The sequence below is a fragment of the Rhyacophila brunnea genome, unplaced genomic scaffold (assembly GCF_057557595.1).
Source record: "Rhyacophila brunnea isolate RB1 unplaced genomic scaffold, BYU_Rbru_1.0 scaffold_1, whole genome shotgun sequence".
NCBI classification, from domain to species: domain Eukaryota; kingdom Metazoa; phylum Arthropoda; class Insecta; order Trichoptera; family Rhyacophilidae; genus Rhyacophila; species Rhyacophila brunnea.
This window is the reverse complement of record NW_028232751.1, coordinates 65,232,917-65,245,297: the sequence shown is the minus strand read 5'-3', so window position 1 is coordinate 65,245,297 and position 12,381 is coordinate 65,232,917. Positions and strand designations below refer to the sequence as shown.

Genomic DNA, 12,381 nt, shown 5'->3' with positions numbered 1-12,381 from the left:
TAAGCATTTTCCATCGTGACAGGTTCAATAAAACGCTGACGGGAGGAAACAAGCCAGTCTCTCCGTAATATTCACTCGATAAACTTGTATCTTGCGCTTAGTGCCTCGAAAAATGATATCTACCTCTCTGTTATATTGTACCATTGTATAACTGTAAACTGTATCTGTCAAATAAACTCGCCATCTCTATCATGTATGCATATTTAAATCAGTTGCAGCTTGATTAGAAATATCAAATTCTAATTAGCTATCAAAAAATGTATCATAGATTTTAAAATAGATTCTGCTTCCGCAGATTGAATGGTTGCATAAAAATCTGTTTTTTTAATGCATATGAAATCGCGATATCGCAGCATTGTTTCAAAGAGTTTGATATGTTCATTGCAAATGTAGGACTCATGTAAACATCTTTAATGGCGTCATACTTTGCAATTATTTTGGTGGCTTCAATAAACAAATCAATATTTGGGATGTAATGCTGAGTTCGTAGTGAAATTTCCTTTTTTCCTCAATAAAGTTATCAGATGTTTCCTCTCTTTTGAATTAACCGAAAGTGAGTATATTTTTTGGACTTCGACCATCATGGGGTGATTTCTTTTGATGTGTCTGGAAAAATTTAGCACTGATGTTTCACAGAAAAAACAGAAATCTTTTGGTGAGAAATTTTGTCTGAGAATTCTTTTAGTTTATTAGCAGTCGCTAACTGCAGCCCAAATTCGTAACTATCGACTCGTGTGGTCGACAACCGTGTGGGATGACAAGTTAGTATCGCCCGTTTCATGCCGTATACGATAATACCTATTTTTGAAGCCACTCGCTACGGACTATTTTAATTCGCGAGTGACCAGTTGGCAACATCGCCAAAACCGAGAAAATCGGTGTCTATGGTACAAGATGAAACGTCAAAAATGAAATGTCAAACGAAATCATTATTTTTGTTGGTTATGTTTGTGTATAATTCCTACAATATTCGATTGATTTAGTATTATGATATAGATATATGTACGTAGAATATAACCTTACATAAATGCGAAACCATATAATATTATTACACTGTAAAACAAGATTTAACAAAATAAACACAGTGTCTTCAATAACATTTATTTTTATGTAGGTATTTATTCATTACAAACCATTATAAAACATTAACATAATTAATTGAACTCAAGATAACAGAGTATTAAGTAACATTGTGAATAGGTAATATAATAATTCGGCATCTTTATTGTTTATAAATTGGTAATGCCGTGTTCTTTCCGTCAGCGAACTCATTCATTTTGACGTTTTGATTTTCAAGGTCACTGTCACATACGAAACGAAATATCAAAATAAACATGGAAATCGGGTAATAGGTACATGAATTCACGTCCTTCGTCGTGCAAAAGTAGCAAAAGAATGGAGAGGTTTCAATTAAGTGATCTTAATTGAAATGAGGTAGGTGAGGTTATGTCCGTCTCAACATTATACCTACCTACGACTTTTTAATTCTCCATGGATATAATATTATAAACGTAATAATGTGTCAAAATATAACATACATCTTCTATGTCTTTGATTAATTTTAATCTATACAACCATATTCATTTTTTCGCATTGTAAACTCTTCACGCTTGTAGGTAGGTAGTAACATTAAACTTAAGATACCTAATAAACCTATATGGCGTGAGAATTTGTAAAATATATCTCACAAGCTCTTTGTTTAATCGAAAATTACGTATAAATAGTGCATCACTGAGTGAAAAAGCATTTTGACATAAGTTAACATAATTATTTGATCTGTTTCGCGGATGATTACGTGATCCTAAAAGTGCCGCAAAAGTAACTATTTATGGGATTGACATATTTTACAATAATTGGGTGAACGATACAAATCTATAGCAATGCTTTGGCGAAATATAAAATAATAATATGTAGGTAATTATTCTCGCGAGCCCAATAATAAAATACTATCTTTTCGCAGCCTAACCTTTCACTTTTATTTGACAGTTGAAAACTAAACTGCGTCATCGGCGCGAGACATCAGTGCGCATGCTCACATACTCAACTCGTATGGGGGACTATGGTCACGAGTGCCCTTTGGTATGGGCAATATTGTCGACACAGATTATGACTAATTCAGGTAGTGATAAGTTTCGACATGCCTTATTTCGATAACCTACGTCACTTTCGCGAATGACTACGATGTTTCACACAACTCGCAAGTTCTAACATAAGGCCCCTGGAGGCTTTTTGGTGACGATCGTGTTTCATCGTCTCGTCGTTGATCATCAGTTTGGTCTCTTATCGGAGATACCAGTCTAACATCTTCGATTTCAGCTGATATTGATTGTTCTGGTAAAGTCTCCTAAAAATAAAATACGAGTATTTTATCAGAATTTTTTCCACTAAAAAATAAGATGATTTTAGATAAAAAGAACATTTTATATACAACGTTTTAAAATTTTCTGTTGAATTATTATGCTCAAACTTGTACTTGATATGAAGTAAATAAAAAACAAACAAATATAGAATACTGAAATGTCATTTTGACATTTCATTTTGATTTCCATAGTAACGCACGTATATATTAATAATTTAGTTGCTAGGACTACCCACTTAGCAACCAATAATAGTGGATTGGATTACGGATTTCTTCCGAAATAACTTTACATACAAAACAGAATTAACTGAAAATTAATTCAATTCTACTTAAAGATGGCTAAAAGTATTAAAAGAATGCATTGGCATTGTGTTCTGATATATTCTAAAAGTTTCAAATGTCTAGCTAGTCGGGACGTTAGTTAAAAATCGATTGCAAGATTTGTACTGGATAAACAACCACTGGACAAATAAGAATACGAGCAAATAAAAATGTTGTAAAAATAGATTGTGACGCATGACGCATTTTTTTTAAAATTTCATAATATCTGGCTGCTAAAATAGAAGTTTTCTTACAATGCACTCTTTGAAGTACACTCTTTCGGTAAAGTCAGTTTTTCGAATGAAATTTGTATGACTAGTCTGTAGGTTTTAAGCATTTATATTTTTACTGGTGTGTTGTTATTTTTACGTAAAACTTTTGAAATACAGTAAACTCTAAATTTATTATCCAGGGTCACATTGACTGAATTTTGGATTAAAATTTCAACATATCTATACTGTATATTTTAAAGTTTATTGGTGTGCTAATAATCTGTCTCACTAAAAACTCGTTAACGGCAATGACATTGCATTGAAGATTTTTTGGTAATTTTTAGGTTAACACAAATATTTTCAGCTTTCGTTCATGACCTATGAATATTAATTAAAGTTTCCATACATTACCATAGAATTTTGTTGTTTAGTTACCAAAGTTACTAATCATTAAAAAAATATAAACATTACGGCATGACTATTGTTTGATTTTCAAAATTTTGTACACACAATAGCGAAATTGAAACTGGAAAATTACGAATACGTCGTCGAATAGAAGTCGCGACATCAGCTGTTTACTTATAACACAAAGGAGATGGGCAAATCGCACTAAATGTTTAATAAAAATAATTGCTTTTGGGTAGCGGTATCATTGAACTTCTTAGGAGTTTATAATTTATGTTTTAAAACCCAAAGTTTTTTACATTTTTTTATTGAGATTTTCCAGTGTTTTTTAAAAATTGTCCTTACCAACCTACCCTCCATAATCGAGTCTCCACTGTAATTATTTTCGAAAATTTATCAATCAGTACGTAAATTTAGCTATATTGATGTAATACATAATAATTATGAATTATATTTTACTATAACTATCAATATTATTGTCTTTTATGGAGTGTTCATAGGTGTCAATATTTGATAATATACTACTTACTTCAGTCCAGCTGCTTTCTGGTATATAATCACTGCCGAAATCAAAAGAAGGCTCCGCAGATGAAATTACCTATAAAAATAGTGAAATAGTTTAAAAACTAAAATATGTAAATCCAATCAGATCGAATAATGACTATAACCTATAACTAAATTCAGCGCTTGCTGAATTGGAAAAATAAAACTGTCTAGATAAAGGTACTGCGAAACAATTACATATTAGCTATAATATTCAGTATTTGACTCACGTTATTGTTATCAAGTGAAGTTGATATCTTCGCTGCATCTGGAAATGAGGTATTCGAAGTAATTGGGCAATCTTGTAGTAGTATTTTTCCCGAATCGAGACTTAATATCGTAATAGCTTCCTTTGCGTTACGTAATTGTGTTGTGTTTTCATCTTTTTCATCAAAATCATACATTTTCACTGGCACAGGAGATAAAGCATTTTCCTGCGGACATTTGCGTTTTTCGTATTCTGAAATATAAAAATATATAATTAATTCATTTTCAGTGATTATGATTGATTTTAATAAATTTAGTTAACTTTATTTTTAAATTTAAATTTAATTTATTTAAATAATGTAAAGATCGATCACAACCTCATCACTGGAAAAAATGGTCTCTTTTGCGATTTGAAGAAAAGCGTTTGGTGTTTTTGTATCTCCTTCATTTCTGGTAAATACAATTTCCGAAGCGGAAGTCTCAGGTTGAATTGTGGTTGTATTTATCACATCTTCCACATCGACATGTAAATCAACATTTGTGTGAAATTCCGAAGAACAATTTCCGTCTGCGTACTCCTGCAATACAATAAAAATGGTTGATTAATTCGCTTAAAAATATTTTGAATTAATTAAAATAATAAGTCAACAGGAGTTTATATGGGCAGTGCCTTTGCGTTTATCTCAGGTTTTTTCATGTTATACTTCTTTTGCGACGGTAGTGAAATTGTTGACATGAAATGTCATCCTTTTCGGGAGCCTTTGACTGCTCCTCCGCTGACAACTCCGAGTGATTAATTTTTAAATGTTTCAAGACCCAAGACGTAAGATGTGTTGTGTTTATGAGTCTACAAGAACTGAATGACAACTGAAGTGACGAGTAAGATCATGTTATCGCGCGTGTTTGAACATGTGCCGAACTGAAAAAACTGATTTTTTTCGGTCCTATTTCTTGTTCAGCCAAAAAAACAGTTTATTCGGTATTCGGTTCAAAGCCCTGATTTGGACAGCTATTTTATGTTCTATATCCACTTGTTAAATATTCGCGTATCGTACCATCCAGGAACCGTGCCTGATTACCACACTGATGTAGCAGAATAGCGTATAACCAATTTGATGTCATGACGAAACACTTACAAAATGGTGTATTACATAGGTATAAATAATATTTGTATCACATTTTGAGACGTAATTAATTATACAAGGTTTAGCCGTCTCATGTGATATGCAATGGTGATACGATATGTGGATATCGGCTATTATACCTATTTTGATAGTTCGCCATAAATCAATAGCAATCATTAATTAAATGAGCGCTCGGCAAATGTAAAAGGTAACGCTAGCAATAAAAAGTATTATCTAAAGTAGTAGAATAGTGGAACATCACACTGAGCGTCTAAACATGCGGATTTGTAAATTCACTATTAATATTGTATTGAGAATATAATAATTTATCGCTTCTAAAAGCAACACGTTTGAACTTTGTCGCTTAAGCGTCAAACACATTATCATCACATTATGCGCTGTCACAGTAAGCTGCCGCTACAGGAAAAATACGTATAATGTTGTTTTTCTTGGTATTTAAAATGTTATCAGACTGATGCTCCCATCCCATAGCACATATTGATCCTTTAAACGAACATTGTCAGCCAGCAAAATCTGCCGAAATCGCCAGAACAACAATGAGGTCACCTCCCGCGTACCGCGCTACATCGTCAACCACATGACTCAATGAAGGTTTTTTATTATTTTCTACATGCTTACACATTTTCGACTCCAAAACGCGTGCTCTTTGTTTTTATTTTTTTCTCTATAGATTTTCTATCAAATTATTATCTATGTCTGGTGTTTACGTCCATTATCTATGATCTGCTGGTTCGATTCTGTTCAAAATATTATCTACGGATGCAATATCACAAATAATTTTAATGTAAAATTAACTGAAATTACCATAAATGAGTCGTATAGTATCAAAAGTAGAACTGTCGCATATATGTCGAAATTGAACTAAGTATGCCACATTATTCTTCGGATCATAATGTATGACTAGCAATATAATATTCGAATTAAAATCATATCTGTGTGGTATAAAATCGTGAAAGAAAATAGGGCTTGGTATCAAAGTTAGAACTGTTCACGTCCTTGGAAACACAAGTAGAACTGTTCGGTTTCGACCAATCACAGAGTTGCCCTAAGTGACGTCACAATATGGCCGCTCATACATATCGTTCAGTTGTGACTGTTGACATACCGTGTTTAAAGTTGAGTTTTTTATGGTTTTTTTTACCAAGACATATAAATACTGATGGCTAGTCCCCTCATGGAGTACCAACCAACACCAGTAATAATAAACAAAGGTCGCAAGAGAAGCAGAAATCCTGAAAAATGACAGGCAAAAATCGACAAAGTTGGCAGGTCAGTGCGTGTAAAATCCATAGGCGTACCTACATCAAATGTTTTGAAAATATTACTTAGTAAATATTTTAATTTTACTTTATTTATCCAAGTTTAAACTATTTCAAAAACATAGTGCTAATTCTTTTTCATCCTCGGACGAATGAAACCTCAGTTGAAAATTTTCCTATAAGGATAAACCGCTCCTGATTCATTAAATAAAGTGGATTATAGTACAATTGTTTTTATGAAATTTTATTTATATTATTAAAACTAGATTAAAACAATGTCCCCCCTCTCCACCAACAAGAATAGTTTCTATAATTATTTGGATTGTTTTTGTTCACTTTTCGTTTGTGTTCTTAAATCTTTTATTTATTTTCTGTGAACTGCTTATTTCATTCCTTTTTTCTTATCGATGACATATTAAGTTCCGAGTCCAAAAGAAATATGAAGCGTTCAAAACGTTAGGGGAATGTTTTAGTCCACGTAGAGAATTTATATCCATCAGACTATGGGAAACTAAGGAATATTATACAAGAAAAATAATAACATTGATAGGATTCATCCATTTACAGTTGCAAAAAGGTTGCCAAGTGAAAGTTGAATAAATTATTAACTAAGTATTATGGGCCACAATGGTAAACTTTACATAGGTACTTACCCTCCAATTCTATAAAAAAAAACATTTGATTAAAATAACTCCCGGAATAATTTACGAGATTCTGGGGACGTGAACTTAGGTGAAATACAAGATGACATTCTAAATGAACTTATAGTATAGATTTTATTCCGTTATTATTCTTAATACCTAATACATTGGAAAATATGTCATACAATAATATCTCTGTCTCCCTGTATGTTTATTTTTTTAATACCCACAATATTTAATCAATTTAAAATTAAAGTATTATAAATTTTATGTAGGTACCTATTAAAATTGAAATCAATAAATAAAAAAATACATTATTTTTATTATAATGATGTACTGCACTCGTAAATTTGAACTACTTCTTAGTGACGTCATCCACAATTGTTTGGGATCAAAAACAGAACGTTACACAACCTTGGTAACAAAGACAGAACAGTATACTATGTGAGTATCAAATGTAGCACTCTTCACTTTTAAAACATGTATATTTCATTATTTACAACAATCAGAATTCTGACATACATAAATTCTGTTGTGTATTTCTAATTTCTAAAAGTAGAAAAATATTTTATGCTTTTATAAAACTCAAAAATCCAACAAAGCGTTTTTTGTCATTTTCTCGAAACAATGAATAGTGCACAGTTCTACATATGATTCTATACGACTCAAATAATGAATAATAATTCAAAATTTTCTGCGAAATGACGAAACCATAGACTAAATTTGTCACCACGCCAGCATGTGACGTGATCATAATATAATCACAGCATTAAGTGGGGTTTGTGAATTTTGTTCTTTACGCCTATGCTATAATAAACTGCTTTGCTAGTCGTCCGGTTCATAAAGTCGACGATTTTCATATAAGTAATATGTATTAGGACCACGCAGCCTCTCATCACGCTGAGAGTGAAGAGGATTTGGTTATTATTTAATTAAAAAATCATATTAGTCATTTAATGTGAATAAAAATATCGGAATGGCATCTGAGTGATTAGTTATTATTTGAAGTGTTTACCAACACAAACATAGACCCTTCTAAACCAACCCATCCCGCACCACACTCGGTCTTAATCGAGCGTATCAAGAGGCTGTACGTTTGATGTGAAGCATCAGCAGTTTTTAACATGTATATATTTTACTGCTGGCCACGAAAGCATCCCACTTTCGCTGCCAGGTTTTCTGACACCGCATCCAGAGTCATTAGACGTATTGTCCGCTTCCTCAAAGATACTTTTTCAGTATGAAGGTTTCGAGGCGGGGCACGGTGAAAGTCACCAACAACGGCCTTTTCAACTTTGAGGAGTTTTGTGAATACACTGCGTACCTATATGTGCAGGTCAAGAGGAAGGACCGGCCAGGATAGAGAGCGCGTCCGTGGAAGTTGTGCGGTAGGCCTTTGTGATAGATAACAGCGCACTGCACTACCCACTTAAAATGATATTCCTAATTTTGACACTCTTGTGGATATGACCGGAGCTGCCGAATCTTCACTCGGACACTGCAAGCCAAAGCCTCCCGGACAGTCACCGTGGTGGACGCAGCATGTGTCGGACCTGCGTGCGCTTTTTAGGAAGGCACGCAAAGCCCATCAACACGCGCACCGATCCAAGCAGCCACCTGCCTCTATTTTGCTTCTTGCAGCCATGCATGGCTTCAAGGCAAGCCAAGAAAGACCACTGGCGGAACTTTGTGACCATTTAGGGGAGTTCGGACCCCTGGGGTCCTCTAGACTACACTATGAAGTTGGGAAGACCTAACAGCGTCATGTGCGGCATCGAGAAACCAGAAGGTGGACCCACCAGTACGGAATTTGATACGGCTACGACCCTACTCGAGGCGCTTATTCCCCTGGATGATGAGTCTGCTCTTCCGAATTCATACGGACCACTCATCGTTTCCATCCGAGCAGGAGATCAATTTCATCATCCGTGCGTTAAAAGCTGGCAAGGCACCGGGCCCGGACTGCATTGACAACATAGTATGTTACTATGTAACAACATAGTATTACTATAAAACATGTAAATAACAAATCTAATATCTTCAGGTGCACACACGGAAAAATTGTTTGGGGGGGTCCATTTTGAAAAAAAATATTGGGTATTGATTTCTAAGGAGATGGGAGGGGACGGACTTAACAAAATCTAGCAGGTACCACTGACTTTCACATTTACCCCGTCTACTACGTATAGCATCTTGTCACTTCAACTGTGGACCCCTGGACATTTCTCATACCCAGATACTCCGCACTTTGAGTGTAATGATAAATACCTGGCCTGCAGGTATACCTAATAGTACACATCTGCGAAAAGCGAATGCGCATGCCTAGCGGCCATCACTATTACAATCGCTACCGTATGGTTGTGTCGTCCGCGCTGTTTTGTCTTTGAGCCAACCTGTTGAGAAGGCTCTTCGGCAGCTAAATCACCCGGATCATGATCCTCAGTCACGAGGTCCTAACAAAATGGAAGGAATAATCTTCCGCTCACATGAATAATTTGTATTTCGGACCATAACCCGTCCCCCCTCGTGATGCGCACCTGAATATCTTGAAAATATTAATAATTATCCCATAGTGCAATTAAGTTGTCGATTTTTAAAAATCTTAACGATGAATATAAGCAGAAGGAGAAAGATTGTTTACTCAGTTTACTGTATCTACTGAAAAGTATTAAAAACTGTCTATGTTCAACAGCTCCACGGTGGCCGAGTGGCTTACGCGTCGGCTTATACTTATAATGTCATGGGTCCCAGGTTTGAACGCAGAGTCTGACAAATAAGCGCATAATGTTTTTTAATTTGTATTTGAGTACGAACCTAATATTATATTGAGCGAGTGGTTAATATCCATTTCTAGTAAAAACAAAAATCTGTTAATAAAAAAACCACCACTCTGTGAGGTCCATTTATAATCTTATTAGGATCGGACATGATTTAATAAAATAATAATATATTCAACAATATTTCAAGAGAAGAGCTAAAAATGAAATTGGAGCTGAAACCAGGAACTCCTGAAAACCTCTAAATTACTTTAAACTGGAACCCATAATTTTGGATATTAACGGAATGCTTTAAAAATCTCGGGAATCCGATATTTAATATTACATCATAATAGTATTAAGATTAGCCATCGTTTCCTCAGTTTAAAAAAATGACAACTATTATGTTATAGGTACATATCATTCCACCGTAGAAAACTTTTAACAAAAGTATTCTTTACTAAAACTGTTGGGCCCCGGCAGGGTGAACGTGTTCGGCGAAGCGTTGAGCGGCGTGCGCAACTCAAACGTAAAACAGTAAAATCAAAGAAAGATATTGTCTACGAACATTTTCGTTTGAGTTTGAGTTGCGCATGCCGCTCAACATGCCCACCCTGGCCGTACACTTAGGGTGGCGACAAATAAATTGTGATGTCGACGTATAGCGTGTGATCCACCCGGTAAGGATATCTTAAAAAATTACATATAGGATATATGAATTTTCATAAAACATGAACAATATACATACTTACTTACCTATAACTTGGTAGGAATAAAGTAAGCTTATTGATTTTTAAATGATACGGAAAGAGGATCTTTGGTTTGATGGAACCGAACCACATTTAATATAGGTATCCACATAAATCGAACGCGAAACATGAAATTAAAAAAAAAAATGGGGGTTCAACAGCTCTGGTCAAAAGCGACTAAATGGACTGACGACGGTAACTATACTTAATTTTTCAGAAACTTTTGTTATGTATTGTTTAAATTTAAATAAATAATAATATGAAATACGTAGGTACCATAATATTATGTAACTAAAACGAGAATACTTAATTGTATATTTTCCTTCCCATAGTTTTTGCAAATGGGCCTCAATAACACCGGGTGTCCGGGCAGACATTTTCTCTGAAAGGACTAGGTATGGTAAGTAGGTACACATTATGTCAAAACAAAATAAAATTTGCCAGACATTAAAATAATGTAGAATCCATATTGTTTATTTAGACACTATTCGCGAAAAAATATAGTATTCAAGTGGACAGGAACCTGAAACCCTTTTCGCGTAGGTGTTATAATATTGTATTATTTTATGACAGCTGATTAATAGATTGGTACAAACGTAGGTACAAAATAAAAAGTTTATAAAAGTTTTGACACTTCAAAGAAATTTAACTTTCAACCAGCGGGATTTTTCTAATGTTGAGATATCGAAGAATTCCGATACCTGTCAAATGACATTATTACTATCAGATGTCTCTTAATTTACTCATATTGTGTATTATCGACATTCATGTTCTCGGAATATTTTCAAAGCAGAGCATTTTATTAACCGCGCTAAATCACAAAATAAATGTATGTTTTTACCTTTAAATGATTCTTCACTGATTGGCAGTGTTGTGATAATAACAGTACAGCTTAACTATCATAAATTTGACAACTCAACTGTTTACAATGAGATATTTCTTATCACCAGTCAACACAATATCGAACGAAGAATCGAGTGAAAACAAACTATCAAACTGACAAAATTAATGACAACTCAGTGTTCAGTGCTGCCAGATACGATTAGTAAAATTCTCAATTTTATAATAATAGTAAATCAATGAAAAATAGTATCTTCGCAATTTCTCATCTAAAAATTTTTGATTTATGTCTACCAATCTTTTTGAGGTACCTACCTTTAAATAACAAACATTTTACCTACCTAAAATTGTTAGCCAGCATTTTTCCAATTTCTTTGCATTTTTCCCATTAAATATTATTAAGTACTTTTTAAGTCTTAACTAACGTATAGAATATATTTCTGAATCCTAGTTTTAATTTTAGCTTCATTTTCCAAACATCGAGTTTTCTAAAAATAAATAATATCTTAATTATATCGGATATTAGTATAGGCATAATCACAATATAAAAAAAATAGTGGGAAGATGTTATACAACATTTGATTAATACTTAATTTTGTCTGAATCATAAATAACAATATTTTTGAATCGTAATTTTACAATTTCGTTAGATAGAGACCATTAGTCCAAATTTATTATATTTTACTACTTGCCACCCTATCACTTTGAGCGGGACTCATTTACAGGTTTATAAATTCACACCTCCACCTTTTAATTTACTTTGTATTTAATCTGGGATTAATATTCGAGATTGAAATGGATAAACCTGATCCAAAAAAAGAAGCTGAAGGTAAAAAATATTCATATGTGTAATTTTTCATGATCGATTTCCGTGTAATTAGTTTTTTTCTATGGACAGAGCTCACCCACATGATAATACAATTTTGATCTGTCTGAAAAACTAT

At 33.7% G+C, this 12,381-nt stretch overlaps 1 long non-coding RNA gene across 1 annotated transcript; it reads right to left on the bottom strand.

The window, feature by feature from the left end:
• Positions 1–507: 507 nt before the first annotated feature.
• Positions 508–11,615, bottom strand: LOC147080130 (uncharacterized). Its single transcript, XR_015072199.1, has 5 exons — positions 11,439–11,615; positions 4,425–4,625; positions 4,071–4,300; positions 3,827–3,895; positions 508–2,344 (listed from the first exon to the last, which is right to left on the bottom strand). It is a non-coding gene; the product is annotated as an uncharacterized LOC147080130 (long non-coding RNA).
• Positions 11,616–12,381: the final 766 nt, after the last annotated feature.